Source organism: Crinia signifera, chromosome 5 (genome assembly GCF_055691185.1).
Source record: "Crinia signifera chromosome 5, ASM5569118v1, whole genome shotgun sequence".
Taxonomy (NCBI): Eukaryota; Metazoa; Chordata; class Amphibia; order Anura; family Myobatrachidae; genus Crinia; species Crinia signifera.
Window position 1 is genome coordinate 110132371 of NC_139221.1, and position 20914 is coordinate 110153284.

At 44.1% G+C, this 20914-nt stretch overlaps 1 long non-coding RNA gene across 6 annotated transcripts in view; it reads right to left on the minus strand.

Annotated features, from left to right (window-relative positions):
- The window catches only part of LOC146080489 (uncharacterized), a 277616-nt gene that overhangs the window by 194131 nt on the left and 62571 nt on the right, over positions 1 to 20914 (minus strand). The window contains exon 3 of one of the 6 annotated variants that reach the window (XR_014474892.1): positions 5392 to 5509. The exons of the other annotated variants lie outside the window; for them this stretch is intronic. This is a non-coding gene — a long non-coding RNA (uncharacterized LOC146080489). The remainder of the gene's footprint in view (positions 1 to 5391; positions 5510 to 20914) is intronic. 6 annotated transcript variants of the gene reach the window in all.

The window sequence follows — 20914 nt, forward strand, 5'->3', positions numbered from 1 at the left end:
AGATATTATTGCAGAATTGGAGGGGTATCTATTGATACAATCAGTGGTGGATCCAGAGGGGGGGCTGCATCACAGTTTAAAATTCAAATAAGTTAGCCACACCAACTGGCAGTAAGTAATAGTGTGTACACATGGTAAGATTTGGCTTCCTATGTTCCCGATATAGTGAACATCGGAAGCCATATCGCATGCAAATCGCATGCTTTTTTAGGGCTTGCGAGCCCGATGAGCTACCGATGCGCGCTCCCGTGTGAGCGCAAATTGGCAGCCAGATAGAGAGCGCAGGTAAGACTAAATTGTGCCCCTCTAGCATGCCGTGAGATGCGAGTCCTGATGCGATCTGATCGCATCGGGACTCGCATCTCATGGCAGGATCTGCCGCGCGTACACACCTTAAGTAAGTTTGGAATAGCAGTAGGTGTTGTTTTTTGAATTTTTAACTGTGCTGCGGCCACTCCTTTGGAGGCTTCCATGGATACAACGGAACATATCCAGCTGTTTTGAAACAGTTATTTAAAAAAAAAAAATGCATGTTTAATTTGACAGTAGTATACTGTGGCATACGATGGTAGAAAGGAGATTTTCTAAACTGTGGAGGGTAATTTCCATGCACTTTGCAAGCAATTTAAACATTTTGCAGTTTCTCAAAGTCTAAATCAAACAACAATATTTCAAACTGCCAACTCCAATACACAGTGATGCTATGAGACATTTACAATTTATTGAGTGGCAATGTGACAAAGTACTCAGCAAAGTATTGGTAAACAAAAACACACTTTTAAACTTGGTTCTGTTAGGTGAGGTTGCTCAGGTTGTGCAAGGCACATTTAAAAAAAATGTATTTGCCCAATTTTATCCAAACAGCTTGGCCTGAAAACTTCTTCACTGTTCAAGCTGTTTGCATGGAAAAATATATTTTTTTTTATCAGTGCCAGATCTAAAAAATTTGACTTTTACCTGAAGAAATATTTAATCATTATCAATAGTGAAGGTGAACGCACTTATCAGTTAGAGAGCTTCCTGAGTGTAGAGAAATAAAGCACTCCAATTCCCATGTTATTCTGTTGAGTCTATTTGATTAAGTGTGTGAAAAGTCACTCAGCAAGAAAACGAGTCTCCACAGAATAACATAACAGCTGTAGAGGTTTCTCTAATGGAGAGACGGAGAGTTCAGAAGATAACATTAGAACTGTCAAGGTTCTCTACGGAGGAGAAAGTTCATAGAATAACATACGGAATGTCTACGGGCCTCTGAATAAAATAAAGGTGCTTCTCATGGAAGAGAGTGCATAACAATTCTTCTCTTGACACTCTCTGAGGATGTATAAAAAACAATATTTTACACAATGCACAATTCATATACAATGATGCATGAATACAAAAACAAACCCATGGTAATCTTGTGATAGTACAGAACTTGAATACATAAAAAATTTATAGATAATCATTTCCCCTCTATTTTCGACAATGTAATTTCGTTGGGAAAACAAGCTATAATAGTGAGGTAAACAATGTAAATGTTTTATATAAATTTTACAGCATTTACAGGAGTACATAAAATATTATAAATATATTTAGAGAATATTAAATGGAAATGCTAGATATTAATTGTTATTTATACATTTTTAAATAGAAAATAGCTATTAATCAGAGTGCAAGATATCGATTCATACCCATATTTATACTTGTCTACTCTCCTGGAATTAGTTGGCGTTCTTGGGCTCCTGGAAGAGTGTCTCCTGGCCATATGACACAAGCCTCCCCCCTGCACCCCACCCCACACAGCCATGCTCCCAACACACCCTCCCCTGAAGCTGTGCACAAATGGGTGTTCCGGGGATGTGCATTGACACGATTTTCACTACCTCACGATGGTAGCACCACAATTCCCAGTACATAGCTGAGATTTAAGGAAGCAAAGGAGTTGCCAGCATATTATTAGGTGCTGTCAAGCATTGGAAGATCTGTTGCGAATGAGAGAAGATACAGTCATTGAGTAGGAAAGAGCTGTAGTTAAAGTACGAGATAAGAGGACAGTTTGAACAGGAGGGAAGAGGGCCCTGATACAAGGAGCTTACAATCTTGGGGGAGGGGGGAGACAGACAAGTGATAATAGGTAAGTGGCCTGATGGCAGGAAGTAAGCTAGGCAGAGAAGGCCAAAGCATGAGTCAGGGGGTTGGGAGAGTGGCCTCTGTACTAGGTTATGCGGTACAAAAAGTATGCATTGATGAACATTTGGGTTTTCAATGCCTGTTTGAAGTGTTGCGAGGTCAATAAGAGTCTAGTCAAGTCATTGAGATCATTCCAGTGAAGGGAAGAAGCACAGGCAAAATCCTGGATTTGTGTATGGAATGCAATGACAATGCTAGAGGAAAGGTGACATTTATTGGAGGAACGGAGAAGGCATGAAGGAGAATGTAAGGACACCTTGAAAAAGGGCTGATTTTAAGAGCCTGAAATGCATTGGTGAGAGGACTAACACACAGCAGATGGTGAGACCCTTTGCATTTTTTCATCTGGTAGCACTCTTCCTTCTATCCGGATACAAGGATAGAATTGTCTTGGGCTCACCTGCGACTGTGTGTATTTTTAATCATGTTTTATTGTGTGTTTTATTGTATACCTTCTGGATTAAATTTTTTACTGATGCTGAGACGTCCAAGTGTTTTGTTTGGGAGAAGAACATATATGGACACCTAGAAAAGATACCTTTCTATGAACATAGGGCCTCAATTTGAGGTGAGTGATGTGTCCATTGGTTGTCGATATCAGAATTGTGATTTGTTTGTACCGAGTTTGTACCGAGTATTTGTGGGACCAACCAGACAAAGATACCTTTGTATGAACATAGGGCCTTGTCACAAGGTCAGTAGATATTGGGATATAATTTGAGTGAATATCAGGATTAAAGGGAGAAAAACCATTAAAAGATCAAAGAACCCCTAAGGAGAAAGATACCTTTATGAGTGCATAGGGACCTATTTTAAGGTCAGTAAGTTTCTTTTGGAGTCTCTATAGAAACACAGAAGACCCTGAGAAAGTTTTGGAGTGAATCTCTGTTACCATATAAAGGGTTATTATCTTTGGAATAGCGCTGAAGTATATATCAACTTTCTTCTGTAAAATGTAAGGAGATGAGATTGGAGAGGGTCTTTTATCTGAGGGTAAGGAGTTTGAAGAGGATTCTGTAGGGGAATGGCAACCAGTGAAGATTTTGTCAAAGGGGAGTGGCAGATGTGTAACAACAGGAGAGGAAGATAAGTCTTGCTGAGGAGCTGATAACAGATTGGAGGCGAGCAAGATGGGAGTGTGGGAGGCCAGAGATGACAATGTTGAGCTGTGCATCCACTTAACCATAATGAACCTTTTGGCAGTAATTTTGAAAAGAGGACACTTCATTACATGTTATCATCTACCACTCATACTTTAAATCCATTTAGAGGGGGATAAATAAAACTTTTGAAATCACACAATCAAAGAAGCTGCCCATAGCAACAACCAAATCCATAGCTTCATTTTATAATATGGATTCATATTTTTTGCCGATACGAGTTCGTATTTTTAAATACAAATTCATATTTTTAAATACAAATTCGTATTTTAAAATACAAATTCATATTTTAAAATATGAATTCGTATCGGCTGCAGCATTAAAAAATAAAATAAGAAAATAAATAAGACCGTAACCAGCACCAGTCCTGGTTTTAAAGAATCAGGAAACAAAACAAGTTAGGGTTCCCCGTATTTTTTAAAACCAGCACCTGGCCCCAGGGCTGATCCTGGTTCCCAAAATATGGGGGACAAAATGAGTATGGGTCCCCCGTATTTTGAGAACCAGCCTAGGCCCAACCATTCTGAAGCCTGGTGCTGTCCCCGGTACCCCTGGGCTGTGGGTACCAGGCTGATTAAAGTGTAAAAGATAGAAAAATCTATTGCATATTGCTGTGGAACTATGAGTCCCAGCAAGCCTCCCCCACATGCAGGGACTTGGGAGAACCACAAGTCCCAGAAATCAGGGCATTAAAGGGCCCACTGGAACTTGTAGTTCCACAGCAATACAAATAGTTAAATAAACACACTGACACCCAAGAAAAATAAACTTTATTACATACAGAGCCCTTTCATACTGATAATTACCTAACTTGAGCCTGTAGGTAGCCCTCCGTCCATCCGTCCATGGGTACCATGGTCCTCCGGTGTACATCTGGTCCTCTTCGTTCCAGTAGCATCCAGGGGAGAAGAAAAAAAAACGATTTGTTTTGTTTTGAGGATGTTTGTTTAACTCCGGCGGCTCCCCCTCCCGAATGCTGCTATTGTCCGCCTAGCATCTTCAACGAGGTATACTTCACTTTGGCTGGTTACATATTGGGGGGGTGATACAGGTTGGTTTAATGGACAACACCATTTGCACTGCAGGTGGGGCTGATATAACGTGCAGAGATAGTTACATTTGGGGAATTATTTTGTTTCTGTGCAGAGTAAATACTGTCTGCTTTATTCTTACACTGCAATTCAGATTTCAGTTTGAACTGAATCTAACTCTCTCTGCACATGTTACATCAGCCCCACCTGCAGTGCACATGGTGTTGTCCATTAAAGAAGGAGTTTGGGTCCTTCCTCATCTTTGTGGCCACCACTACGCCAGTTACATTAGCCTCTACTTAACCGCTAGGTAAGCAGTACCATTATCCCATCGCGGGCTCGCTTCACTCACCATGCTTCGGGTTCGGTGGCTCGTTCTGCTATGCTTCGCTCGCCACAACTTTACTAAAGGTAATAGATGGTGGCATGGAAGTGGCATGGACACAGGAGGGTGGCATTAACCAGGGTGGTGGCGTGGACCCAGGGTGGTGGTGGGCAAAGATTCCTGACCTGATACTGCCCGCCGTACAGTACATAAATTCTGTAGCATAAGCGGTGGCCGCAGAGATGAGAAAGTACCTGAGTTTTCTTTTGCAAATCAACCTGATTTAGGCCCATTGTTGCCAGTCCCCAGACAATTAGGGGTTTGAATTCTCTTTGCAGATGCCGACTGTAAACAAATTCTACAACAGGTTTTCATTAATTGTATTAAAAAAGAAAAAAAAGTAAACATTTTAGGTGACTTAAAGCTGGCTTTTATTTAAAAAAAGGACCTGATGTCCTGTAAAATAAAACAAACACAGTCACAGCTGATACCTCTTTTTTCCATTTATGTGTTTTCATATAACCCAGATGATTAATTTCAGAACTTTAATATGCAACAACCAAGCCAAATGTTCCCACAGCTTCTCTCGTAAAACTGGTTATTTTTATTGTAAAGTAAAACAAGTTACAGCTGCATAATATGTAGTAAAACATCCAGAGTTCAAACTATCCAAAAAATAAAAACAAATCAGAGAATTACTGACCTCTCTTTTTAAAATATTATGGCAGATCTGAAGCAGAAACGGCACAGTGACTTCTTGCTGAATCAACAGACTCCAATTTCACTCCATGAGAGGTTGATTTCTCCAGAGACGCACACATCTTCCTGGGGAATATTCCTTTACAGCTTGAATGATTGTAACATACACAAGACCTCTAAGTAAGGCACAATGGATGAGCCCACTAGGAAATAGTACTTGCGAAGACACACAAGACACATACGACTAATAATTGATCTAACCTAGTCTGCTGGTACTCTATGTCCTCACAGAATTTTCTGTTACACACAGGTCTCAATCAGATTTATTAAAGTGTAAAAACACTTTTACCTGCACCATTACCATTCATCACAATGGGGGAACACACATGAAGCTACTTTATCTATAACTTGTGTAGTGTATAGGGCCCAGTTCAGACCTGTACAATTCTGCATTGTGCCCGATTGTTGGGGTATGCGCATGCATAAATTTGCGCATGGGCCAACCCCAGGAGCGAATCCCTGCGAGGTTCACACTCACTGGGCTGTTCGCTCAAGGAGGGGAGGGAAGGAGGCGGGGCAGGGAAATGCCCAGCGTTTTATTGGCGTCGCCATAAAAACACTGGGTGTTCCCCTGCATATGCAGGCGTGTCGATGCCTGCTTGGGGTGAGTGGCTGACATCACATGAAAGTCATTCTAGACGCAGGCATGTCCAAACTCTGGCCCTCCAGCTGTTGTGAAGCTACAAGTCCCATCATGCCTTGCCATAGATTTAGCATTCCCTAAAAGTAAAACTGTGGCAAGGCATTATGGGACTTGAAGTTTCACAACAGCTGGAGGGTTGTAGTCTGAATATGCATGGACAGTCATTCGATGGTCATTTCCACTCCACTTGCTTGCAGCATCTCAGACCAATGCCATGAATTCTGCTCAGTTCATCTCAAACCAGCTTAAAGGGGTTTAAAGCCAATTGTATTCTTCCTGCCTCTAAGGTAGCCCTGGCATAGCCTGAAGGTATGTCTTGGATCATTGGGTCAGATGTATCAAGCTTCAAAAAGTGATTAAATGGAGAAAGATAAACAGTCAACAAATCAGCTCCAACCTGTCATGCTAGGGATTGGGTTTGAAAAATGACAGGTAGGAGCTGATTCTGACTGTTCTCACTCTCCATTTTATCACTTTTTGAAGCTTGATACATCTGGCCCATTATCTTACTGTTGGATGAACATTTGACCAACTCAACTGGGAGTTCTTTTGAAGATGGGATGTTGCCCATAGCAACCCATCAGATTGTAACTATTATCTTCTAGAAAGTGCTAAATAAGAATGTAATTGGTTGCTATGGGCAACATCACATCTTCAGTAGATCTCCCTTCTTAGTAAATCTACCCCTTAGTGCCTGTCTCCAAGTCATATATATACCCCAAAATTTCCATATTTTTTCCTTCTCATTGGGCCTCCAATAGAGCGATTCCGAATTTTATACTGTGCTCCAACAGTAGCTAGCAGCTAATTCATGTCTCTAGTGTTACAGAATGAATCTGTATATTGTTGGGTATTTTGTTATTTATCCATTTATAGAAGATACCATTTAGAAAGATTAAGCATCTACTCTCATCTGTCCGTCGAACAATCTAATAATTTTGGAAGTTTAAGAGCTATTGCTGTAATATAGTAAAATAATAGCATTAAAGGATTTTTTCTCCAAATAAAAATAAATGTGGTTTGCTATGATAGAGACTTATTTTTGTGCCCCAGACATGATGAGCCAGCCGAGATTATAAATGTTTGTAAGCATTAGTCACTGACTCTATGTGATGTATTACAAGGCCATAAGGTGCCCATACATGGTGCGATGAACTCCGTGCTTTAAAGGTGCCCATACATGGTACAATTATTGTATACAATTTGGACTAGATTGCATCGCATCAAATTGCATAGGTTTTGCAATGCAATGAGATGAGATCTAGTACAAAAAGTATGTGCAGCACATAATCTTTGAACTGTGCGATGAGATGTGTGACAGGAGCGCGTATCGCATCGCACCCAACAATTGTACCGTGTATGGGCACCTTTAGTACTAGATTGCATTGTATCTAGTACAAAAAGCATACAATGTGCTATATACAGCCATAGGCGCAGATTCCGTGGGTGCTCCGAGGCCTGAGCACCCACGGAAAAGCTTAGGCACCCACCAGGCCCGCCGCCCATAAAGTCAGATGGTGACTGGCCGCACAGCCAGCCCACCTATTGATGCTTTGGCCGGATCGCGATGTGATGAGCTGGCGTCACACCGCGCTTCCCCCTCCCTCTCCCCCGCCCTGCGCTGAACTCCTCATGAGTCAGTACAGCGCAGGGCGGGGGAGAGGGAGCGCGGTGTGATGCCAACACATCACATCGCGAGCTGGCCGGAGGAAGGATTAGGTCAGAGGGCAGGATGTACTAATGCTTACCGCTGCAGAAGTTGTCTTTTAACTCTGCGCTCCGGTGTTCTCAAATGTACTGAAGTTGCAGTGTTTTTTTCTCCTGTTCCCTAGCCTGTCGGAGAGTATCGCGGGACTCCCGTGATGAAACTTCCTCCTCATTGACGGCTGAGGAGAAGTTTCACGGCTCACATGCACTAACAGCTGCATAGGTACCATATGGTAGACTAGTCTCAGCGCGGTAAGGGTAAAGCTGCTCTGCGACCTGAAACTGGTGCTTTGTGCAACTTGGCGTACACCAGCAGAATTCAGTATCAGTTATACAAAATAAATAGGCTGTGAACCAATGAAGGACTTTAATATTAATAATATAGCTATAAAGCTCCACACCCTGTGGATGTGACGCGCTGGCGGGGGGGGGGGGGGGGGGGTAACTCTGTTGCCGTAATTTGAATAATGGAGACATCTGTGCTACGTAAAATAAATTGGTATTATTTTGTGGTAACGCCCCTTCCCGTGAAGCCACTCCCCTATATTTTTGGCTTGAGCACCCACCAGCAAAAACATAAATCAGCACCTATGTATACAGCAGCATGCATTTTGTACTAGATACGATGCAATCTAGTACTAAAAGTACAGGCTGCACAGATTTATGTGCTGTGCGGTGGGATGTGCATGGGATTGCGCATTGCACCCGAAAAACGCACCGTGTATAGGCACCTTTAGAAGTGATTAGAACCCAAAAGAGCACCCTCCACCATATCAGGATTCTGTCATATCACAGCTGTGCACTGACGAGTTACCAAACCATAACTACCAGAACAGTAATTCTTAGTCCTTAAGTATTATAATACTCTGGGGGGAGCACCTACGGGCAGGGCAGCCACTAGTAATGTTGGGGCCCAGGACTGACCTTCAGTCCCCCCCCCTCGCGTGCCGGCACCCCGCCTCCCCCCCAATTACTTACCAGCGGTGGTGTCGACGGCGCAGCAGCATCTTCTCCCGGGGTTCAGAGCACTCACTGTACAGTGCAGCCTGCAGAGCGCCGAGCCCCTCTGTATCCTAAGCTCGGCGCTCTGCAGGCTGCACTGTGTATTGTGCGAGCCTGGCCACCGGCGCCGGGTGGGGGCATTTGCATACCTCCCAACTTTTGAAGTTGGGAGGTCGGGACGTTCCCGGAAAGGGGGTGTGGCCTCGAGAAAAGGGGGCGTGGCCTCACGGGGTGACGCGAAATCCGGCCACGCCCCATTTTCGCCGCTCGTCGTAATATAACTTCAGCCTCGTCGCTTCTTAGGAGGCACTGGCAATTCCCCCCCACACACACACCAACCAACCCCCCCCCCCCCCCCCGCCCGCCCGTCTGTCCGTACTTACCGCTCGCTGGCTCTGCAGGACTTCATGCTCGGATGCTCCACTCAGACGCGCAGAGATGGCAGCTGCTGGATAGGAAGAGGACGTCACTGTGACCGCCCAGCAGCTTGCGCACATACGCTGGAGGCACAGTGACGTCCTAGAGAGCGTGGGGGCGTGGTTTATATCTCCCAACCGTCTCGGGAATCCGGGACTGCGGTAAGCAGTACCGGGACGACGGGACATCGGCCGTAAATCGTGAATGTCCCGCCGAATCCGGGACGGTTGGGAGGTATGCATTTGTGTGGGTGCGGAGGTGGGGGTGCTGTGCCACTGTGGGCAGCTGCCAGGGCCCCTCCATAGGCTGGGGGCCCGGGACAGTTGTACCCCTGGCACCCCCCTGTCGGTGGCCCTGCCTAGGGGAGTCACATCCACATGGCCCAGGTGCTGGATGTGATACCAATGTGTGTATACAGAGAGGAGAAGGAGTGGAGCCTTGGTGTTTGCTGCAATGACAAAGGGGGGCCAGGATTGGTTGAGGAAGTGGATAGGGCTCTTCTTGTCATTGCCAGACAGTATTTCTGATGTACTGATTATTGCTCCCATGCTCCCAATTTTTTGTTAAATAGTAGCACAAGAAGACTTTATATTCCTATAGCGATAATCTGCAATAGAAAATAATTAGTATTTCTTTATATTTATAAATATTCAACTAAATATTAAATGGAATGTTATATTGAGAGATTTTAATATACTGAAGCACTAAAACCTTTTTTTGTTCTTTAAGTTCCTGTCCACAAGTCTGTTAAAAGTAACATAATGCATACTTGTGCCTGTCTGTCCTATCTGTGCAAACATCACCACTGCTTATAAAACACCAGAGTGAAGTTTTCCAGGTCAATGAAGTTTTCTTGAAATGTAACCAATAAATCAAACCTTTTTCCTCTGAATGATACCCCCTATTGCAACCTTACAGCATTTTAGGTTTCATGTTAAAAACGTATTGAAAAACTTCCATCGGTTCCTAAAAATGTTTGGCTAAATTTATGGTATAATTTAGAATATAATCTATCATACAGTACACTATATATTAACATTTGGATTTTGGATTCAGTCATAGGTTTGTCACTATGTCCTGTTAACACTTTGAGTGCCAAGGGAATTTGTCAAAATAGGTGTGAAAATTGACAAGTAAACATTTTATTCATCATAATGACCTGTGATGTTTTCCTTATCTAGGGAATATATATTTTTTTACATGGATTACATGTATTTCTCGCATACTCAGGGGGTAATGCAGGCTGCATCCCTGTCATGAAAACATGTACCGCTCCCCCCCCCCACTCAGTCCCCGTCCGTACGCCAGACCGTGCACATGTATCGACCAACGGAGCAAGGTTGCCCGCACATTAATTCTACATTGTTCTATAACATTCGCCTTATTGTTTCAGGTGGTGCATCATCGCGTTTCAGACCAATTTCATGCGGTACGTGTATGCGATCATTGCAACAAAAGAAATTGCCACCAATAAGCAAGGAGTTTAGATACAAGTATGCGCCAAAACCGACTCATCTGCCATAGCTCACTGCGGTTTTTGTTCATTTGTCCGCGTCGTCCGTTTAAGCAATACCTTGATTGATCTCACATTTACGCGCAATTTGGACATACGAGCTCATCAATATGACTTATCATGGGCAAATTGTACATAGGCTAGCTATTTATGACAAATAAACAAATCATATTGTATATCGAATTACTGTATGTGTTTCATTCATTATCCGATACCCTAACAAGACAAGTAATCCATGTGTTATTTTTTTACATAATATTTTTTATTTGAATTTATATAACAAATGTGAGTGATGCATTTTTAGTGGATGTTTTGCATATCTCTCACAGATGTTGGCACTCACAGGTTAATGTTCCACTCCATTAACCAAGCTTCACATTTTGTGTCCTTGGAACATTGTTTCATCATGAAGCCTTCTTTATTTTAAGCAAAGATCTGCATCCTAGAGTTGAGGGTTAACACACCAGGATCACTATTGATATAATGGGCGTCAGGATAGGCAGTTATTGAGTTATATATTGCCTGATATATGTGCCATTTTAAAGTGTCAAGCTTTGGCCATCTAAAATGTTAGAAGGTGTGTATTGGGTAAGCAGCAGCTCTATTTCTACAGTGTTTCCATTCCCTAAAGAACACATGGACATCCAGGATGCACGGGTGATGTAATGTCATGCAAGCATTTCAAGGTTTGATGGTTTGTAATTTACAGCCTGTAACTGTTGTAAAAATCCAGAGTGATTTTTATGGGTAAAACTATCACAAACCAATTACAATGCTTGCAGTTACTGTGTTTTAATAAAACCCCAACATAGATGTTATGACTGTGATATTTTACAGGCTGGTAAAACAGGATGCTTAAATAAAAGCGTGGCAGGACGTGGACGTAGAGTGGAAATCATTGTAATTTATGGACATAAGCAACTGAGCGTACTTAGTTTTATTATTAAGATAGTAATATTAGGCAAATAGCTAATCACAGTTTTAGAGAGATCCTTTAAGGTGGCGACTGATGGTTGCACAGAAGAAAAAAAATTGTGTATATACAGTTTATATATCTATCTATCTATCTATCTATCTATATATATGCATCTTCCTGGAAGCCCCACAGAGCCAGCATTAGAGAACTCCCATCCCTGGTCCACAATCATCATGCATCCACTCATCGCCTCAGTCCCGCTGAATAAAGCTAGACTGCATGATCCATCTGCAGCACTGAATTCAAGAAGACACCTAGTGGCACATGAGGGCATATCATGCGAGGGCATCCAGTAGCTGGGTTCCTATTAGTAGACCTTGGTGCGGGGGTCCATCCTCTCTGCACCAGCTTCCCCAGCAGGGCTAGATTAAAGCTTGAGGGGGGCCCAGGGCAAAAAGGTTGTAAGGGGTCCCCACCCAAAAACATTTCCTATAACCACACCCTGAGTACTCTTTCTACTATGTACATTGCCTGGGATGGGTTATCTCCTCTCTCTCTCACACACACACACACACACACACAAACACACCAAGGGGTTACCTGCTCACACACAGGCACACACACACACCCCAAGGACTTACCTGCTTACACACTGGCACAAGATTACAGAGCCAGTGCTGGGACAGATGAGAGCCATGCTGCCTGCCAGGCCACTGCGTCTATTGCACCCAGAGTAATGCAATGCACATTAAGAAGCTCTTGACAGGCCAGCCTTGTGTGGGGACCCCCTGATTTGGTCGACAGACCCATCATGGAGCCACATATCAAGCTGCTGGAACACCTCCATATGGCCTTAGCTGCTGATGCGCTGCATGCTGCCGGCATTATCTTGGATTCCTGCAGCTGTCTGCAGACTGCTGCCTGGCACCCCAATTCTATCATGCCCCCGATACCTCTGAATTGTGCTAGCACTTGGATCCCTACTGCTACCTGTAGCCCTCTCAATCCATTCCTGGCTGATCTTCATGAGCAAGCCACTGGGCCCCCTTCAGCTAGGCTTTACCAAAGCGAGGCAGTGTGATCAAATGCCTTTCCATACCACCTACTCCTTATCACCCAATTCTTGTCATCCTCATCACTCTCTCCTTCCTCTTCATTACTATCTCATTGTCGCTCTCTGCCTCGCCCTGTTTCCTAATGCTTGTCACCCACTCCCCATCATCCACTGCTGTGTGGTATATAGTGAACATGGGGTGGGACTACTGTATGTGTGTATTTTCTATCTATAAGTGCATATGTGTGTTTTTGTTCCTACGGGACCTACATGTATTTTTTTGTCTATGTGTATGTTTTTTCCAAGCAGTAACTTTGTATGTGTGTTTCTTTTCCTGTGGGGGACTTATGCGTGTGTTTTTTTTCCCTGTGAAGCAAAGTTTATTTATATGTCAGAAGGTACAATTTGTAGAAACTGAAAGGTACACACCTCCCATCCCCTTCAAAATTCCCACTTTGACTATTGCATGTATATATATATATATATACAGTATATATATATATATATATATATATATATTTATCTCTCTTTCTCTCTCTATCTCTATCTCTCTCTCTCTCTCTCTCTCTCTCTCTCTCTCACCGGCCACCTTTCGTGTTTTGGGTTCAGATTACCTTGAGGTTTTGAGTTCTAATGGGTTTTGCCAAAACACCCCCTAAACGTTTTGTGTTTGGATTTTTTTTTGGTTTTGGGATCTGATTTTTTTTTTAAAAAAAGCATAAAAACTGCTAAAATCACAGAATTTTGGTTTGGGTTTTTTGCTCCTACGCTATTTTAACCTCAATAACATTCATTTCCACTCATTTCCATTTCTTTTCTGAACACCTCACACCTCACAATATTGTTTTAGGGCAAAAGGTTGCACCGAGAGAGCTGGATAACTATGCTAAGCCACACAAGTGTGCGGCACAAACACATGGCTCATGTAAGAGTGGTACTGCAGCAGTAGATACGGCAGTACTAGGCACCAGACAGGTAGATAAGGCAGCACTAGGCACCAGACAGGTAGATAAGGCAGTACTAGGCACCAGACAGGTAGATAAGGCAGTACTAGGCACAAGACAGGTAGATACGTCAGCAATACTAGTATATGTGCACCAACAGAATTTATAATAATTAATTGTATTATTAGGTACTGCTTGGCACTCACATGAGTGCACCAGCAGCATGGAATTATTTTTTACAGTCCCACGCAGCACAAGTATTATTTTTTAATTAACTTATATATAGCAAGAGGCTTCCGGTTCCGGTCCCGATGTAGGCGGCTGCGGCTAGCGAGACCTCCGCTGCATCCCCGGCGCCAACCGCCCCCCTGCTCCCCCCGAGCACTTGAAAAGCTCTCCACCTGACTCCAGATCCAGCCGAGTGGTCCCCGCCGAGCGGAATGCCGCGCGATCGCGGCCATCACGTGCATTAAGAGACGCCGCGGCGAGCTGCGGCCTGTGACGAGCCACACCACGCTGGGCACCGGACACAGCCTGTGCACCCGGCACCACCACGCAGGTACACTCAGCGCCCGGAGCCCCTCGCTAAAACCCCAGACTGGCGGTGGCGGCCCCGCTGATCACAGAGCCGCACTGCCGCAAATATAATCCACGCGTTGGGGGCACGCTGCTCCATACCCCGCCGGCCATTAGACACCAGGCGCATCCTCCATCACTGCGCACGAGGGCCATACATAACAGCCGCTGACTGCCTGTCAGAGACGCATGCCAACTATAAGAATCTGCCCACAACCTGCCGATATACCTAGAAGCAGAAACAGTGATATTAATTACTGACAGAAAACGCTGCAGACTTTCTCACTGGGGACAGACTGGCTATAGACTCAGACCATTGTATAGAGCTGAGCCTGCTGGACAGGACATAACAGGCCACATACCCCGGCCTATACAGCATTCATATACCCACCTCAGGCGGTGGATGGAGAGATTCCTCCCCCCACAGATGCCGAGGAGGTCACAAAAACCAGAAGACAAGAGGGCCAAATCCAGCTCCAGATCACAGTCATTATCCAGATCCAAGATGGCCGCTGCACGCGACAAGGCAGGGGACTCAGCCTCCCAGGTACTGTTCTCCCAAACCTCTGACACCCAAGAAGGACCCCCTGTCACTTATTCTGAGGTGGTAAAGGCTATACAAGAGACTATGGGTCCCCTGATGGAGGCGCAGGCAGCCAAATTTAATATCGGCATTAAAGACGTGACGGCACAGTTGAAACAAGTAGCACAGACGCAACATGCCACGGATTGCAGGGTGGGAGAGCTTTTTCAAGATGTATCCACACTTAAAGGCTCCTCTTCCAGCCTCCAGCAAACTTGTTATGAGCTTCAAAATAAGATCGACGATCTCGAAAACAGATCGAGAAGGAACAACCTGAGGATCGTGGGGCTGGATGAGAACATAAAGAATCCTGACCTATACAAATTCCTACAAATTTCCCTGCCTGAGATGTTACGGATATCAGATCAATGCGGAGACATGGTGGTCGAAAGAGCACATCGCCTGGGCCCGACACGCACCACGAGGGGAAATAGACCGAGGGTTGTAATTTTTCGATGTCTAAATTACCTACACAAGGACGCTATATGGTCGGCATCCAGAAGACACCGAGACCTGATGTGGAACGACGCCAAAATATTCATATTCCAGGACTACTCTGCGGAGGTCACTCGGGCCCGCAAGGAGTTCACCCCAATATGCACAAAATTATTCAATGCAAAAAATAAATTTGCACTTCTTTATCCAGCCAGATTGAGATTATTCGAAGGGGACAAAGTCAAAGACTTTACTTCAGCTGCTGACGCGGACTGTTACCTCAATGAACAAGAAGATGCACCAGAGACTGGTCCTGATTCCCGGGAGACACCCGCCTCTGGGAACTAATAAGTTCGGTAACGTAGTTATTAATGAGGGCTGACGAGGGGCACGTATAGTTTGATAAAACCTGCTTAATCACACGGCAGATTCTCATACTTTGAGACGTTTTTTAAAACCATACTGCCGGTTGATAAAGTTAAAGCAATGCCCTCTAAATCTGCATTAACACTGTTACAAATTATCAGTTATGTTATAGCGTTTGTTAGATAAGGATATTTGAAATGTCATTATTTGTAGACTTTATAGGTAGGGGAAAGATACCAGGCGCACCACAAAATTATTTAGCACAAGCACTTTTGGCTGCCTACCTACTTATTACATACTCTGTTCCATTGCTAAAGTTAGATTGGGGATCTAAAATGTATTACACTATTAGATAACCTAAGTTGATATGGGGGAGATTTATGGGGGGACTTTGGGGGGGATGGGAGGGGAAGGGGATCTCGTTGGGAGATATCGTTAGATAGGAGGGTGTTGAGTACGGAAGTTCTGATTAGAGTATTTTCTGACCTCCACGGGAGCCACTGCTCCATGATGGGAGGTCTTGTTGTTTTTGTGTTTTTTGTGTTGTATGTGTTTTGTTTTCCCCCAGTATGTCCTTTTTCCTTCATGTGTCTTCTCCTGCTGCTTCTAGGGTATGAGTTACTGCGACAGAGATATGTATAGAGATATGCGATGCTAATGCTTAAAATAGGCTCACTGAACGTGGGAGGTTTTAATACCCCTGCTAAACGCAGAAAAGTATTAACATATTTAAACAAAATGTCCTTAGATATCGCCTTCCTACAGGAAACCCACCTTATCCCACGTGAGATACTAAAGCTTGATATGCTAAGATGGTCGGTGATGGCATCGGCATCATTTAACTCTAAATCACGGGGAGTGGTGATTCTTATTAGGAATGCTATCAACCATACAATAACGTCGACTGAGATTGATGAAAATGGTAGATATATAATTGTGAATGTGACAGTGCATGATGTTCCATATACTCTGTGTAACATTTATGCCCCCAATACCAACCCCCGTGGGTTCTACACATCCCTGGTTGCCAAGCTTGAATCAATGCAAACCCATTCTCTGATTCTGGGAGGGGACTTCAACGTGGTGGCATCACAAACATTGGATAGGAATACGCCCGCTCCCAAACACAACCGTCACCCAGATGATACCATAGCTTCCCTCTGCGATCAATTTCAGTTGATAGATTCTTGGCGATCATGCTATCCAGTGGAAAGGGACTACACATGTCTATCTGCCGCTCATGGTACCCTTTCCAGAATAGATTACATATTGATCCCCCGCCATATGTTCCCTAAGGTTGCTGATGCCAAGATAGAAACAATTAGCATCTCTGACCATGCTTTATGTTGGGTCCAACTTGCCGCCCAGGTTGACAAAGGCCCGATTCGCCAATGGCGTTTCCCAGCCTACCTGGCAAACTCCATTCAGTTCAGGGCCATGCTGGAGGCGGCATGGATGGACTTCAAACATAACCATACAGATTTGGAAACCACAGATCCCTTGTTATTTTGGCAAACCTCTAAAGCTGTGCTAAGGGGCAATATTATGTCCTACTGTAAGAAAAGGGACAGAGACCTGGACAAAAATTACCTAGAAGCCCAATCCCAACTGACTCAATCCTACTCTAATTTTAAAAATAACCCTACAGGGGCCAATAAAACATGCTATTATAAAGACAAAACAATATTTGACAATGTTCTGGCGGGCATAGAAAAGAAATTTAGTTTCCATAGAAACAGTAAATTTCACCGCTTTGGCAACAAGGCAGGGAAATTATTATCCCACTTATTAGCAGGCAGACGCTCCCCCACGATAGTGAAATCTATCAAAGACCCGATAGGAACACTAAAGAAATCGAATGCTGATATATCCAAGGTGTTTTTGGATTTCTACTCCTCCCTTTATTCCGCTCCCACAATAGACATAGAAGCCAAAAATAGATTTTGGACAAATCTTCAATTACCTGACCTTTCCCAGGCTCAAAAGGAATCCTTGGTTGCCCCCGTGACAACAGAGGAAATCCAATCGACAATAATGGGACTCAAAACCGGAAAATCCCCAGGACCAGATGGGTTCGCCAATGAATACTTTAAAATATTGGCTCCTAAATTGCCCCCCCCCCCCCCTTGACAGCAATGTTTAATAAGATTATGGCAGGGACAGCCCTCCCTTTACACTTTAACTCGGCAGTAATACGACTTCTACCCAAACCAGGTAGGGATACGGAGGACCCCAGTTCTTATCGCCCCATATCATTGTTAAACACTGACTACAAGTTGTTTACCAAGGTTATGGCGGACAGGCTTAAGTTGATCCTTCCCCATCTGGTCCACCCGGACCAGTCCGGATTCATTTGGGGTCGTCAGTCGGTGGTGAATATTAGAAAATTACTGGCTGTAATGGAGTGGCTTCGAGCCCACCCATCCGGGGAGCAGAACGTAGTTCTATCCCTGGATGCGGAGAAAGCTTTCGACCTAATTACATGGGACCATGTATTCGAAACACTCCACAGATTTGGAGCCCCCCCTCAATTTATGACTCTACTTAAAATTTTATACACAGACCCGGCCACACAAATCCTCAATAATGGTTTCCTCTCACAACCGTTTTATACAGCACGTGGCACCCGGCAGGGATGCCCACTGTCCCCATTAATATTTGCCCTGGCTCTGGAACCATTAGCCATAGCCCTTAGAGCATCCCCTACATATACCGGAATCAAAGTCGGAGGAGAGGAGGCTAAATTAGCCCTCTTCGCCGACGACATGTTGGTTTTTGTATCAAACCCAAAGGAGACCAACCCCGTGATAATACCCCTGATAGAGCAATTTGGATCATTTTCCGGATTCAAAGTAAACTATAATAAATCTGAATTAATGATTCTCTCCGGCTCCAAACTTTCGCCAACCAGAGACTCCCCATTGGCCCAGTTCTCTATAGTAAGGAATACAATGAAATATCTTGGCGTCCGCATACCTCACTCTGTATCCGGCATATATTCGGCTAATTTTCGCCCTGTGATAGCGGAGATTTCTGCACTTCTCCATAGATGGACCACCCTCCCCATCTCAACGATGGGAAGGGCGGCGGTCATCAAAAGCATAGCGTTCCCTAAATTAGCATATCTGTTACAAATGATACCACTATCCCTTACCAAACAGGATTGCACCATCGTCAGGACAGTTTTCTCTAAGTTCTTATGGTCTGGCAAAAAACCGAGAGTTGCTTACGCAAAACTACAGCTTCCTAGGTCCGAGGGAGGACTCAATATCCCAGATCCGGCAACATTTAGCAGGGCAGTCTTCTTTAGATATATAACAGACTGGTGCTGGTTGCACTCAACTTTTACCAACCGAGCCCTCGAGGAAGCACTATTTGCCCCATATTCACCAATAGCACTAATACACACACCTAGTAAAACGATCAGTCAGAGCATAAGAGATAACATTTTATTTAAAGACACATACAAGGCTTGGTTATATACGAACAAAACACTGAGAAGATCCCCCCAGGTTTCACGGTTTATAACATTTTGGGGTAACCCCGGGTTTCCCCCCGGAATGGACAACTCCCAGTTTCTGGCTTGGAGGAAGGCTGGTTTGGCGGCGATCAGGGATGTGTACGACCCGGGAGGCCATCTCATGTCATTCGCGGACCTGAGAGAAAAGTATAAAATACCACAAAACCACTTTTTCATGTTTCTACAAATGAGGCACATGATTCAGTCCCTACCCCCGGCTGGTCCGGAGGGAGCGGAGACTGACCCAATTGCCACCATCATGTCATTGGCTCATACTGGAACTTACAGGCTAAGATATTACTATGCAGTGGCAGAAGTCACAGATGGGGGAAAGAAATGGAATAGAACATTAAATGCCTGGAAATTAGAGATTCCCTCGATCCCGGAGTATGGGGAGGTCCTGAAACACTGCCAACAGACCATGAAATACCTCCATTCAGCATCCCTCCAGGAGGTGCATTGGAAGGTACTACATAGGGCATATGTGGCCCCAATACAGAGGGCGCATATGATACCTGGAGAGCCAGGCTCTTGCACCAAGTGTGGTCAGAGACGGGCCACCCTTTTTCACAATCTTTGGCAGTGTGGCAGGATATCCACATATTGGAATAAGCTGATAATGTTTATAAATAATACTTTCCAATTAAGAGTACAAAAAAATCCTACGGCATGCCTACTCCTGGTACTGAAGGAATGGGATTGGGGAGGCCGGAAAAAATCCCTGCTGCCAGTAATAACGGTGATATTAGGAATAGCAAAAAAACTAATTATGAAATACTGGATCAAAAGAACAGCACCCTCCATACTTGAAACAAAGAATTCAATACTAAACACCTTATACATGGAGAGACAGGCCACATTACCGGATATAGAAACAGGTGTCACGAGGTTCTATAGAAAATGGGGGCCCTACATCGAGACCTTGCCCAGCACCACACAATCACAAATTCTGAGCCTGTATGAAAGCACATCGTGGTATTTGGTACGACAACTGAGTCATACATGATCAACCCATCCAACCATTACGAATGGGAAAAAAAAAAAAGGTGGTTTGAAACATTAGGGCATAACATAGCATCACATCTAGGAATTCCTATTAGAAAATAAACGCAGTAGCCTCATTACCCACCCTTCCCCATACCTTTCCTTTGTCTTGTCCAGTCTGTCCAATGTAAAGTATTAGGTTCTATAGCGTATTGAATTGGAACCGAAGACGAGCAATACAAGTGGACTACACAAATCAAAATTTGAGTTATATATCTTAATATAGCCCGCATAAAGGATAACAAAAAATATTTTGTGCCACTTAAATTAGAATTGTTATGCAATTATAAACACACATCTATTATGGTTCTATATTCTTATATGCCTAACCTTGCATAATTCTGTATGTTTGTACTTTTGTATGTTTGTAATTTTGTAGAGGAAGAAAATAATGAAAATGTGGTCACCCTGCGCGGTGTACTTCTGTCTAACAAGGAGTGATTTGTCGCCTTGATTTATGACATGTTATAATCTGTGACTTTCTCAATAAAACGTTTTTGAAAAAAAAAAAACTTATATATAGCAGCCTAGTATGTAGTTGTACTAGGTACAGATGGAGCCGGCCTGGTCTTTGCAGGGGATGGCGGAAGAATCGCCAGCCTCCATCCATCGCCAGCCGCCATCTGATCTGCGAAAGGGGACACACGCGCATGAGATGCGCGAGCGTCCCCTTCTGATGGCGCTTCCCCCGGGTCCCCGCCGGCTTGCCGGCAGTCACCCTGGGTCCCCTGCGCCTCCCCGCTCTCC